Source organism: Leucoraja erinacea, chromosome 4 (genome assembly GCF_028641065.1).
Source record: "Leucoraja erinacea ecotype New England chromosome 4, Leri_hhj_1, whole genome shotgun sequence".
Lineage (NCBI taxonomy): Eukaryota > Metazoa > Chordata > Chondrichthyes > Rajiformes > Rajidae > Leucoraja > Leucoraja erinaceus.
Window position 1 is genome coordinate 37,635,962 of NC_073380.1, and position 14,384 is coordinate 37,650,345.

At 41.0% G+C, this 14,384-nt stretch overlaps 1 protein-coding gene across 1 annotated transcript in view; it reads right to left on the reverse strand.

Annotated features, from left to right (window-relative positions):
• The window catches only part of lyn (LYN proto-oncogene, Src family tyrosine kinase), a 104,032-nt gene extending 90,065 nt beyond the window's left edge, over window positions 1-13,967 (reverse strand). The window contains 1 exon segment of the mRNA XM_055634055.1: window positions 13,700-13,967. The gene's annotated coding sequence lies outside the window, so the exon portion shown is untranslated.
• Window positions 13,968-14,384: the final 417 nt, after the last annotated feature.

Below are 14,384 nucleotides of genomic sequence, written 5' to 3' on the forward strand. Positions count from 1 at the left end.
GTGAGTGCGTAAACAATAGCTCCATCACATTCCTGAGAAGTAATGGCTATCGAAGTTGGACTTTGAGAAGGTATAGAAACTGCCATTACACCAAGTTTCCATAATGGCCACAACATCATAATTCCAAGCACTGATGCTTACTCTAAATTCATCAGCTTTATCCACAATACTCATTGCACTGAAGTAAACACACCAGGCCTTCATTACCCCCATATTCATAAACAACTACCTGCTGGTCCTTCCTTTGAGGTTTTCTTGTCATAATCACTTTCTCACCAGCCCTTGCATTTGCTGACCTGCTGTTCCGGTTCCAACCCCTATGCCACTCTAGTTTAAACTCTTCCGAGTAGCACAGCAAACCTCCCTGCGAAGATATTGATGTCCCTCGGGTTCAAGTGCAACCCATCCCTCTTGTACAAGTCACCTCTGCCCCAGAAGAGATCCCAAAGGTCGAAAAATCTGAATCCCTGTCTCCTGCAATAACTCCATCATTCATCTGGACAGGAGGCATCACTGGAGAGAAGGAATAGGTGACTTTTTTTAGGTCGAGACCTTTCTTCAGTCTCGGCCCAAAACGTCACCTATTCCTTCTCTCCAGAGATGCTGCCTGGCCCGCTGAGTTACTCCGCCATTTTGTGTCTACCTTCGATTCAAACCAGTTCTTTCCTACACACTCCTTCATTCATCTGTTCTATCCTCCTATTACTAGCACGTGGCATTGGTAGTAATCCAGTGATTACTACCCTCGAGGTTCTGCTTTTTCATACATTGATTACTTTGAATTGAATCAATGAATTAGAGTAGTAATTCCTAAAGGTCGCCAAGATTTTAGGGCAATTGCAAAAGGGCTCTGTGAATTGAGAAGGAAACTAGATGCTCATAGTTCACATTGGATAATTGTAAACTAATGACCACATTTCCCATCACGTACATCCCACCGGAAGGGATGGCCTTTCATTGAACCTTATCTCAGTCAGAAAGAACAACTTCTGTCGACCCTCCTTATAGTGCTTATTAGCCTCATGAATAAATGGGTTTAGTGTCTATATGTAATGCAAGAGAAACATTGCACAGTGTCATTGGAGCTAAACCAATGCTTCCTATTGATTTGTCATTCCTTATTTCCTCTTCCATTCTTTCCTTGTCCAGAAAGTTAAACTGGGTATACATGGGTGTCAGGGATTATGGGGAGAAGGAAAGAGAATGGGATTGAGAAGGGAAAGATGGATCAGCCATGATTGAATGGCAGTAAACCCGATGGGCTGAATGGCCAGTTCTGTTGAATGAAATGAAAAGTGCTACTAAACACCTTATTGCAATCTATTTTTGGCACCCCAGTTTACAAAGAATAATTTATTGAAGTTCTACATTTCTCAGACCAACATTGTTCAGAATTTCTTTACAGTATGTATTGATTATTCTTGGATGTTTTTGCAAAGAGCAATACAAGCGACCCCCACAATGTGGTTGTTCGGATAACGGAAATTCAGCCCAGCAGAATTCACAATCAGTACCCAAAAATTTGAGATATGGAATAAAATTCTTTGTCATGAAATTCGTGCACAAAATGATGAAATACACTTTTTTTTTCCAACATGTGTTTCTTGCGCAAGCACAGATGACATGGCTTCCCTTTATGGAAAACTGCGATGTTGTCCACCCTTAGGTAAAACCACCCTTAACTTGGGGGTCTCTTGTACAAAGTTATTTATGCAGGTAGGAATTTCATTGTTCCATCTGGGACATATGACAATAAAACACTCTTTACTCGGATTTAAATGTGGATTACATGTAGTGTCTGATAAAGATGCAAATTGGATTCTTATGGGCCTGTCCCACTTAGCCGATTTTACAGGCGACTGTCAGAATGGAGAAAACACACACAGCGCTCCCCTGCTTGCCCTGTCCCCCGTCTGCATAACGGGCTGGTGAAGGAGGAGGAGGAGGGGGGGGGGGGGGGGGGGGGGTGTGGGTGTGTGTGTGTGCGTGTCAACTTTTGTCGTTTTAATATTTTTTATTATTTTATACAATTTTTTAACAAAACAGTACAAAACAAACAAAAAAAATAAAAATAAAAACTGAAAAAGACAACAGGAAAAAAAAAAGGAAGGGAAAAAAAAAATAAAAAAAAAAAACAAAAAAAACAAAGCCGCCAGACATAACAGTATTGGTACAATTCACATGGTGCTACACAGTCATGCATTTCAAAAGCAGAAGTAAAGGTCACAGGACCACATCACTGCAGATAATATGAAATTATGAAATTATTGGACTTTGAGATGGTTGATAAATGGTCCCCAAACACTTAAAAAGTTGTTTGGTACCTTGGAGTTGTAGAAGCGTATCCTTTCCATCTGTATGATTATTATCATTTCATTGAGCCATTTTTCGAAGCAGGGGGGTGTAGATGATTTCCAGTCTGTTAGGATCATTTTCTTGGCTGCCACCATACCAAGCATCAGTGCTTGTTGTTCTTCAGACGTGAAGTACAAAGCAGTCTCTGAGCATCCAAAAAGTGCCAGTTCTGGATCAGTGAGAATATCTTTTCCATAGACCCCAGAAAACCACTTAAATATTTTAGACCAGTATCTTTGTATATGAGGACAGAGCCAGAAAATATGTGTTAAAGAACCATCTGCACTTTTGCATCTGTCACATAATGGAGAAATAGCAGGGTAGATTCGATGTAATTTGGTCTTTGAGTAATGGAGTCTGTGGATGACTTTAAACTGAATCAGTTTATACCTGACATTGATCGAACAAGTTTGGATTCTGGTCAGACCTTCATTCCAAGTGTCGTCAGACACCTCGAAATTCAGCTCAGTAGACCAGGCTTCTTTCAGATGGGTAGTGGATACAGAGGTGGTGAATAGACTCATAAAGCGAGATATTAGATGTTTGGAGTCTGGAGGAAGCTGCAGGAGCTCATAGAGTGGGCAACTGGCAGGCATGGTTTGAAAATTTGCAATTTGATCTTTAACGTAGTGCCTAATTTGGAGATAGCGGAAAAAATGAGAGTTGGAAAGGTTAACTTTTAAGAAGCCAGAGATACATGGCTGTGATGCTCGGCAGACATTAACATTACCGATTGGTTATCCTTGGTTCTGAAAACTACCGCTGACGATTTTTTTTCCCCATTGAGCCAATGAAATTCGGGTCAGCACTGGCTACAACCTACAAGAACCTACGAGAACCTTCGACCTCCTGGCGACCCACCTAGGGCACGAGAATTCTCACTACTCTCCATGGCGGCTTCATTTTAGTCACCACTAATTTTTCAACATGTTGAAAAATATGCGGTGACCATAATGAGGCCGTGACTAGTTCCCAGAATGCGGGAACTCCTTACAACCATGAAGGCGACTCCCCGCCAACCACCCGCGAACATGTGGCGACCATGTGGCGACTGCATAGTCTCTTGCAGTCGCCTAAAAAGTCGCCTAGGTGGGACATGCCAATAAGTCTATGATATTGACTCAAGACTTCAAAGGGAGGAATTCAGTAGAGGACAAGTAGATTTCAATTGTGTTTAAGTTGTCTTGTGGAACAGGAGAGTTTTTGATAGACAAAATACGGGAGTAACTCAGCGGGACAAGCTGCATCTCTGGGGAGAAGGAATGGGTGAAGTTTAGGGTCAAGACCCTTCTTCGGACTAAAGGTCTCACCCCGAAACATTACCCATTCGTTCTCTCCAGAGATGCTGCCTGTACTGCTGAGTTACTCCAGCATTTTGTAATTATTTAAGATTTAAACCAGGATCTGCAGTTCCTTCCTGCACAGGAGAGTACGTGACTCTCCTAGAGAGTCAGGGAAATTAAGAAAACTTTTACTAATTTTGCACTGAATTTTTCTGTATTTCCATAGGGCATAGAAAGAGGCTATTTCGACCAAGTCCAGAGATGCTGCCTGTCCCTCTGAGTTACTCCAGTATTTTGTGTCCATCTTCGGTGTAAACCAGCATCTGCAATTCCTTCCTGCACAAGTCACCATTACCATTGGACTCCCTCCACACCACTCACCCAATCCCCACATATATTTATTCCCTGTGGTCAGGGTTGCAATTTGTGGCTACTGGCAGAGGCAATGACCCCCCCCACTGGGTGTCATAATGGATGAGAGCAAGGATGCGGGGGGAGTGAAAACCCCAAAGTCCTTGCTGTTCCTCCATCTGGGATGTTTGCATTTATATCCAGCACACACAAATATGAAAAGTAAACCCAATTTATCTCAACTTAAAGATATTAATTATCTCCTGTTTATCTTTAGGAGCACTGCTGCAGAAATTAGTCTCGAGTTGCTTTGAATCCCAGGCACGAGAGTGGTATTGAGGATCACGTGATATATATGCGTTGCATTCTTAATCCATGATGGACTGATAAACTTCCTTGTCCATAAAGTGAGAGTCACTCTTTAGAGATGTTGGGGAGGGTGGGTGACATGTCAGCACTCCTACAGATCCCAAAAGGAAAATTACTAGAAAATCACCTGCTTGAGAGTCTTTGGGGACAAATTGTCTTCGCAAAATCCCAAAATCCCAATAGTAAAGCCACAACAGCCTCCTTGCACAGGACATGTGGTAAAACTGCACTAGAGTCCCAATGGCTGCAAGGCCCAATGTCTCTAAATATAATTCACCTACTTAAACATAAATCTACTGCAATGATTCATATTAGAATCACATGCGTTGATTCCACTGTTGAGGGTATTCAAATCAAAGTGGAAATCGTCGTTCATCAAGTTAAAACAAAACACCAAATATATAATCAATTTTAACCTCCAGAGAATGACAGAACTTTGCCTAGAAACTATAAATAAAGCTAGAATGGGGAATTGAAAGTGTGAACTGAAATGAAGCATGTCCTCAACAGAAGATCATCTCACTACCTAAAATGAAGGCCTGGAGTAACTTAGCGAGCCAGGCAGCATCTGTAGAGGATGTTGATGGGCAACGTTTTGGGTCGGGACTCATCTTCAGACTGTCCATGCTCTCCAGGGATGATGTATGTCCCACTGAGTTACTCCAGTGCTTTGCATTCTTTGCAAGACTCCAGCATCTGCAATTTCTTGTGTCTGAAACTAATTTTCTCAAATTATTCCTGTTGAAAATGATATCCACAGAGGTCTAAAGCTTTTCCAAATAATGGCTATTTGTTAGTAATACTGAAACAGGAACAATTAGCTACAAAAGACAGTTTCTTGTGGGATTCTTGCCCTCAGAAGGCATTGAGAGAAGAATTAGTGCCATTTCCTTTTTAATGCTACGGAACATCGTCACTTGCAACTTTACCACAAAGCAACATAGTTTTGCAAACTCAGTCGGTAACCGGCGATGAGGTTGGAAAATATCTGTATAATTCATTTTTACTACGGTCCTGGATAAATAACGTAAATGGGAGTAAAATTGTTTTAAGAAATAATTGGAAATAAAATAAAAGTGAATTTCCTTGCCTTCAAAATGCAGACCTGGGCATTGCTGGTCAAGCAGATCCCTTGATCCAGAAGATAGAGAAACTGACTTGAGGGCTAATCAATTTATTGGGCCTTACAAGAACATTGAGTATTTTCCAAGGGTCATGCAGAACAAACTCAAGTGGTTTTAACTGCTAGGAAAACGACAGAGAGAAATATAAGTAGCCTGCAACTGTGCTGCTCTTAATATCAAGTTCCAAAAGACCTCTGCAATAAAGAATATACTTTTTTTTATGGTACTCTGTTATAATTTATTAAGGAGAATGCTGCAAATGTAATAATAAAAAAAGTGATAATAGGTTATAGACACAAAAAGCTGGAATAACTCAGTGGATCAGGCAGCATCTCTGGAGAAAATGAAAAGGTGACGTATCGAGTCGAGACCCTTCATCAGACTAAGTCAGGGGAATGGTAGGTTATGCCTGGAAATGGTTAATCATGTAGAATGATTGAAAGAGAGAGTTAGATATAGCTCTTAAGGCAAACGGAATCAAGGGATATGTGGGGAAAGCAGGAACGGGGTACTGATTTAGGATGATCAGACATGATCATATTGAAACACACACTCCTTACCCTTAATAACTTCTCATTTGACTCCTCCCATTCCTTCCAAATACAAGGCGTAGGTATGGGCACGTGCATGGGGCCCCAGCTATGCCTGCCTCTTTGTAGGGTATGTCAAACAATCCTTGTTCGAGGCGTACCAGGGCCCCATCCCCGATCTCTAACTCCGCTACATCGACGATTGCTTTGGTGCTACCTCCTGCACCCACACACAACTGACTGACTTCATCCGCTTCACCACTAACTTCCATCCGGCACTCAAATATACCTGGACCACACCAGGGCATCGGAAATGTCCTCATTCTTCAGGGAACGGGGGTTCCCCTCCCCTACTACGGATGAGGCTCTCACCAGGGTCTCTTCAATACCCCGTAACACTGCTCTCTCTCCCCATCCCCCCACTCATAACAAGGGCAGAGTCCCCCTTGTCTTTACCTTTCACCCCACTAGCCGTCACATACAACAAATAGTCCTCCGTCATTTTCGCCATCTCCAACATGACCCCACCACTCGCCACATCTTCCCATCTCCGCCCCGTCTGCTTTCCGCAAAGACCGCTCCCTCCGTAACTCCCTGGTCAATTCGTCCCTTTTCCCCGACGTTGTTTGTGCCTACGTGCACAACTACTGCCGGCTGTTCACCTTCCCTCTCGAGGATGTTCTGAATTTGGTTTGTGCTACCACCTTAACTCTGTGCATACCTCCACCTTGCCACAAATCACAGACTCGCTACATTTTTGTACCATCTCCACATTGGGAGATCTACAGAAGGCAAAGATTTTGAGTGTACTTCCCATCAATATCTATTCTTTTGGACTTCAGCACATTTTGAGATATAGGACAATTTCTACACCCGACGACAAATGCAAGGAAATAAATGAAAACAATTATAAAACCCTTGTAATAGGTTTATAAGTTCATAAGACAAGTCTACTCCACCATTCAATCGTGGCTGAACAAGAGGAAGATGACTGAACTTTATTGCCTTCCTTCACAGTGGGAAACGTTGATTCCGCTGTGTGTGGATGTTTATGTTAAATCCTAACAGGTATTGTGTTCTTTTTATTCGTATGGCTCTATGATAACTCAAATCTCACTGTACCAATTGGTGCATGCGACAATAAATGTAACTTGAACTTGATCCATCTTTTCCTCTCAACTCCATTCTCCTACCTTCTCCCCTTAACCATTGACACCTTTACTAATCAAAAAAGCAGCTGGAATAATGTTTTAACTTGCGGGCAAATTTAAAGAGAAGCTCCAGAAGTGGAGTCTGTGAGGAGACACACAGTTCTTCGAGCACAGGGGGATGAGGGGAGATCTTATGAACGAGTAAAAAAATCATGAGAGGTACAGATCTGGTACATCTACGCACAGAGTCTCTTGCCCAGAGTAGGGGAAATCGAGAACCAGAGGCCATAGGTTTAAGGTAAGGGGGGGAAAGACTTAGTAGACTGAGGGTTAACTTTTTTTGTTATTTAAAGGGTGGGGGGTGTATGGAACGAGCTGCCAGAGGAAGTAGTTGAGGCAGTTACCATCACAACGTTTAAGAAACATTTAGACAGGTACATGGATAGGACAGGATAGAGGGAATATGGGGAAAAAGCAGGCTTTCCACACCATAACTTTATGACTAGACTGGAATTACCCTCCTCAGAGAAGAGAAGCTTAAGTGGAGTAAAAACAAAGCTTTCAGCAGATTTGACAACATATGCAGATTAACATTTTAGGTTGAACCACCTCAGTCACAACGGAAGGGTCTGGACTAGATACTTCAACCATTTTTTTTCCCTTTCTACTGATATTGCAGGAACTGCTGAGTATTTCCAGCCTTTTTATTTTTCAGATTTCTGCTGTTTTATTACTTTCAATGAAGGTTAAGATTTGAAGGAGTTATTCAGAATTATGAATTATGTAAATCAAAGCTATTTCGATTGTCAGACAGATCAGCAAACAGACGCCACACATTCCAGATCATCAACAAGATAAAAACAAGGCAAACATTAAAAAAAATCATTTCCTTTAAATCATAGTATAAACTTTCAAAAGAAAGTTGGCTACATAATTGAAGGAAAGAATTTACAGGTCATAGCTAAAGAACAGTCTGGGGATTAAGTGGATAGCTTCGCTGAGCAGCTGGTACAGGAACAAAGGTTTGTGGCTGTGCTTATCAGCATTTCAATATGTATTATTGTGCAAGCAGTTGGAATAGTGAATATGCGCACCACAGAGGCATCTGAAATGGCAACAACACGAGTGGCCAGGCAGTTTGTTTTATGGCAATATTTTAAATTGGCTGCTGTTCAGAAAAAAACACCTTTTTAAGAGGGTGACAGAAAAATTATGTCCAACTGATAAAGGTGGACAAGCCTTTGTTTTAATACCCCTTCTAAAGTAAAGTATTTCAGCAAAGCAATAATTCTTCAGTCATTCAACTGAACCGACAATCCGTAGGCGTAATGTAGAAGCAGGCAACTGCAGACGATGGTTTATACTAAAGATAGACACAAAGGGCTGGAGTAACTCAGCGGCCAGGCAGCATCTCTGGAGAAAAAGGATGGCTGATGTTTTAGCTCGGGATCCTTCTTCAGTCTGAAGTTCTGACCAAAATGCAGGTAGACTGGGAAAATCAGGTTGGTTCTGGACCCCAAGAAAGGGAGTTTGTAGAGTGCCTCCAAGATAAATTCTTAGAGCTGCTTGTACTGGAGCCTACCAGAGATAAGGCAATTCTGGATTTAGTGTTGTCTGATGAATCAGATTTAATAAAGGAACTCAAGGAAAAGGAACTGCAAGGAGGTCGTGACCATAATATGATATGTTTTAATCTGCAATTTGAAAGGAAGAAGGGTAAATCAGATATGTCACTGTTGCAGTTGAATAAAGGGGACTATGAAGGCATAAGAGAGGAGCTGGCCAAGGTCAATTGGAAAAAGATCCTAGCAGGAATGATGGTGGAACAGCAATGGCAGGAATTTCTGGGCAAAATCCAGAAGATGCACGATAATTTTTCATTCCAAAGAGGAAGAAAGATTCTAAGGGGAATAAGAGGCAACCGTGGGAAGTAAGGGGTGGAATAAAACTTTAAAAAAAGGTGTATAACACAGCAAAGAGTAGCTGGAAGCCAGAGGATTGGGAAACTTTCAAAGGACAACAGAAGGTAACAAAAAGGGCAATACGGGATGAAAAGATGAAGTACGAAGGGAAGCTGGACAAGAATATAAAGAAGGATAGTAAAAGTTTCTTTAGGTATGTTAAGAGAAAAAGATTAGTAAAGACAAATGTGGGTTCCTTGATGGCAGAAACAGGTGAAATTATTATGGGGAACTAGGAAATGGCAGAAGAGGTAACAGGTACTTTGGTTCTGTCTTCACTAAGAAAGACACAAACAATCTCCCAGATGTACTAGAGGACAGAGGATCTAGGGAAACAGAGGAACTGAAATAAATTTGCATTAGATGAGAAATAGTATTGGGTAGACTGATGGGACTGAAGGCTGATGGCCCAGACCCAGGGCCTGATGGACTGTCCCAGTCTACTCAAGCAGGTGGCTCTAGAAATGACGCATTGGTGATCATTCTCTTATGTTCTATAGATTCAGGATCAGTTCCTGTGGAATGGAGAGTAGATAATGTTATCCCACTTTTCAAGAAAGAAGCGAGAGAGAAAATGGGGAATTATAGACCAGCTAGCCCAACATCGGTGGCGGGGAAGATGCTAGTCAATTATTAAAGAAGTAATAACAGCGCATTTGGATAGCAGTAAAAAGATTGGTCCAAGTCAACATGAAGGTGAAATCTTGCTTGACTAATTTTCTAGAATTTTTTGAGGATGTAACTAGTAAAATGGATGAAGGAGAGCCAGTGGATGTAGTGTATCTGGACTTTCAGAAAGCCTTTGATAAGTTCCCACACAGGAGATAAGTGGGCAAAGTTAGAGCACAGGTATTGGTGGTAGGGTATTGCCGTGGATAGAGAATTGGTTGGCAGGCAGGAAACAAAGAGTACGAATAAACAGGTCCCTGTCAGAATTGCAGACAGTGGCGAGTCGAGTGCCATAAGGCTCGGTGCTGGGGCCGCAACTATTTACAATATAGATTAATGATTTAAATGATGGAATTAAAAGTAACACTAGCATATTTGAAGATGTCACAAAGCTAGGGGGCATTGTGAACTGCGAAGAGGACGCGAGGAGACTGCAGGGTGACTTGGACAGGTTGAGTGAGTGGGCAGATGCAGTATAATGTAGATAAATGTGAGGTTATCCAATTTGTCTGCAAGAACAAGGAGGCAGATTATTATCTAAATGGTGTTCAAGAAGGAACTGCAGATGCTGGAAGATCAAAGGTACACAAAATTGCTGGAGAAACTCAGCGGGTGCAGCAGCATCTATGGAGCGAAGGAAATAGGCGACGTTTCGGGTCAAAACCCTTCTTCAGACTGATGGGGGGTGGGGGAGAGAAGGAAGGAAAAAGGGAAGAGGAGCCCGAGGGCGGGGGGGATGGGAGGAGACAGCTCGAGGGTTAAGGAAGGGGAGGAGACAGCAAGGGCTAGCAAAATTGGGAGAATTCAACGTTCATGCCATCCCTGAAGAACGAGGACATTTCCAATGCCCTGGTGTGGAACGTTTCATCCTGGGAACAGATGCGGCGTAGGCGGAGGAATTGGGAGTAGGGGATGGAGTCTTCACAGGGGGCAGGGTGGGAAGACGTGTAGCCCAGATAGCCATGTGAGTCAGTTGGTTTGTAGTGTATGTCAGTCAGAAGTCTGTCCCCTGCGATGGAGATGGTGAGGTCAAGGAATGGTAAAAATGGTCCAGGTGTATTGGAGTGCCGGATGGAAGTTGGTGGTGAAGTGGTCTAAATGGTGTCAGATTAAGAAAAAGGGAAGTGCAACAAGACCTGAGTGTCCTTGTACACCAGTCACTGAAATTAAACATGCAGGTTCAGCAGGCAGTGAAGAAAGCTAATGGCATGTTGGCCTTCATAACAAAAGGATTTGAGTATAGGAGTAAAGAGGGCCATGTACATGTCCCATGTACAGGGCCATGGTGAGACCACATCTGGAGTATTGTGTGCAGTTTCTCCTAATTTGAGGAAGGACATCCTTGCTATTGAGGTAGTGCAGCATTGGTTTACGAGGTTATTCCCCAGGATGGCGGGACTGTCATATGAGGAAAGATTGGAAAGACTGGGCTTGTATTCACTGGAATTTAGAAGGGTGAGAGGGGATCTTATAGAAACGTATAAAATTATAAAAGGACTGCACAAGCTAGATGCAGGAAAATGTTCCCAATGATGGGGGAGTCCAGAATCAGGGGCCACAGTCTAAGAATAATGAGGAGGCCATTTAAAACTGAGATGAGAAAAAAACGTCTTCACCCAGAGAGTTGTGAATTTGTGGAATTCTCAGCCACTGGATGAATTTTAAAGAGAGTTAGATCTTTTAGAGCTCTAGGGATATGGGGAGAAGGCAGGCACGGGTTACTGATTGTGGATGATCTGTCATGATCACAATGAATGGCCAAATGACCTCCTCCTGCACCTATTTTCTGTTTTATAAAACATCACCCATCCTTTTCCTCCAGAGATGCTGCCTGACCCACTACGTTGCTCCAGCATTTTGTGTCTATAATCCGTAAACCGAGAGTACAGGATGCACCCGGTGAATCAAACCAATACAGGAAAAATACAAGCATAAGAATTCCAAGTGGCTGAACATTTCAGTTGTATACTGCTTAACGGATCGAGTGACATGAACACTAGTTAGTAGCATTTTTACTGTTGCCTCTCCAACTGACTTGCATTTTCAGTTTTTCTGTCTGATTTCCAGTGGATGAAATTGTAAGTGGGATGAGGTGTTGATAATTTAACAGTAGAGCAACCATCACATTTAGCTTCCTTAAAATATCATACCCATCTCATTTAAAAATCCTTTTAAAATTTATTAAATCATGTTTACAATTCTACTTACTTATGTTAAAACCCATTTATCTGTATTATGAGAGGCATTGGGGTAGGTGTTATAACCTAAATAGATCCATGGCAGCCAATACGATTTGTTGTAGGATTTAATTACCAGATGATAGTTAAGCAGAAAACAGAACATCTGTAAAAATACCAAATAATTTTTCTTGTGTACTTTTTCTTCTAAAATAATTGTCCTCAAATATTCCAACGATTCATGGTGCAAAGTTAGCTACATTAATAAGAATGTAATGGACATTGCTATAAGACTTCAGCACATGTAACATGCAATTCTGAGTGATTCAACTTCCATTTTACTTTTTTTCAATCCCCTTACCATGAAGTACTCTCAACTGTTAAAGGCATCCTTTCACATTTTGTTACACCTGCCGTTTAATATATTTGAAATCCAGATTTAACTGACAGTGACTCTCCCAAATGTTCATTTGACATTCTCAAACATATTCGGAAAGATTAACCCAGGAAGCTTTCCCTCTATCAAAACAATAGCACGGAAACTAGCTGGACAAACAAAAAGTCCTCTGCACCCTAACCATCCAAAGATACTGTGTGACATAGTCTTTCAAGGGGATAAAACCATTTAGTGAAAAATGGTCTGTCATACGGCTCGGAAGCAGGCCCTTCAACCCCACTCATCCATGCCGACCAAGATGCCCCATCTAGACTAGTCCCACCTACCTGCATTTGTCCAAATCTATCTGAACTTTTCCTATCCATTTTCCTGTCCAAACATCTTTTAAATATTCGAAATATTCTTATTGTTCCTGCCTCAATTAAGTCATCTGGCAGCTTGTTCCATATACCCACCACCCTCTGATTGAAAAAGTTGCCCTGGTTAGTCTTTCTTCTCTCAGCTAGAAACTATGCACCAATGTTATTTGACTGTCATTTTGATACTTGCCTTCACAAAATGGTTCAGTATTATAAAATATCAGCCATGTAAAGGAAAAATAGATGCTGTACTATATTCACTTTAATACCAGATTTTAAAGCTATTATATTTTAATCATCTCATCGGCATTAGGTTTGCAACATAACTGAAATATTTGAAAGTTGAAAGATATGCATTTCAAGATTAATTGTCCAGAACAGTAGCTTGCTCCCTTTGTCTTTAACATCATAAAACCTACCAATCTGCTCTACAAGTTTACCAACTTCTGCTTAAGAATGATGATTGGAATTTGATCTTTACTTTAATCTCTATTAAAATAAAGATCAAATTCCAATCATCATTCTTAAGCAGAAGATATGGTTGTATTTATAGTTCTGACATCATTTGTTTTTTAAAGTAGAAGTTTGCAATTTCCTTGCAAGCTTCTAGCTTTGTCTTTTTGTCCTTAAAAAGTCAGATCTGCAGGACACCCAATGTTTATAGTATCCCCCTTTTAGAGTAAAACCCATGTGGTTTAAAATAAATTTTTTCAGCATTTAGTCACTACCAGAAGTAGCACTTTAACGATTTCTGTGCTTCAGACTTCCAAAGATAAACATTTAAAAAAAAATTACTTCCTCTGGTAATATAGTAATTTAAGTATCCATAATAAATTGCACTGTGCATTATTTTAACGATTTTGTTAATCCTTTAACATTAAAGTGCTGAACATTTTACACAAGGGACAAAGTTCAATCCTTGTTTGCATACAAAAATCATACAGAAACTGTTCAAATAGTAAAATTTACTTACTTCCCTGGTGTACAGATGGGAACCAGAGAGAATTGGTCTTGGAGCCGTACTGTGTTAATTTTCAATGAATACAAGAGAAAATTTCCTCATGTAGACTTCCTATTATTTAAAAAACACACACCAAAATTTGTGTGACATTGAGAAGAAAATTCAGATAAAAGTAACAGCTACTTAAACCACTCCGTGGCACAGCTAAAATTGAGGAACTAACTGGTGCTTTTTTTCCCCGAACACTACTTCCTGGTGTTTACATAAATCAAATTCGGACTGGCCCACAATTTGCATGAGCCTACAGTAAACTTCCCACCCTGCTCTCTACTATGACACAAACCTTGACAGGCTGAGAAACAAGAGGTCTTCAATCCAGTTACTTGGCTAAGAAACCAGTGAAACAGTAAATAAGGGTAGGAGAATTCTGTTCAAAGTTTTACTTAAAATATTTGTCAGAAATATTATTGTTTGCCACAACATTTCCCATTGTAATAACTTTTTGCTTAACTTCCAATTATTTTAGGACTCAAAAGAGCAATTATTAACAGAAACACACATGATTCTGATGCCAAACTGTACTCGGAAAGAAAGGCGATAAAAGCATTATCATGTGATGTCAAGACACTAAGATAGAAATGACTCCTGGGCCTTTGTAGAATTGAGTCATGAACTAGAAAGGACATAAAGCAACCTT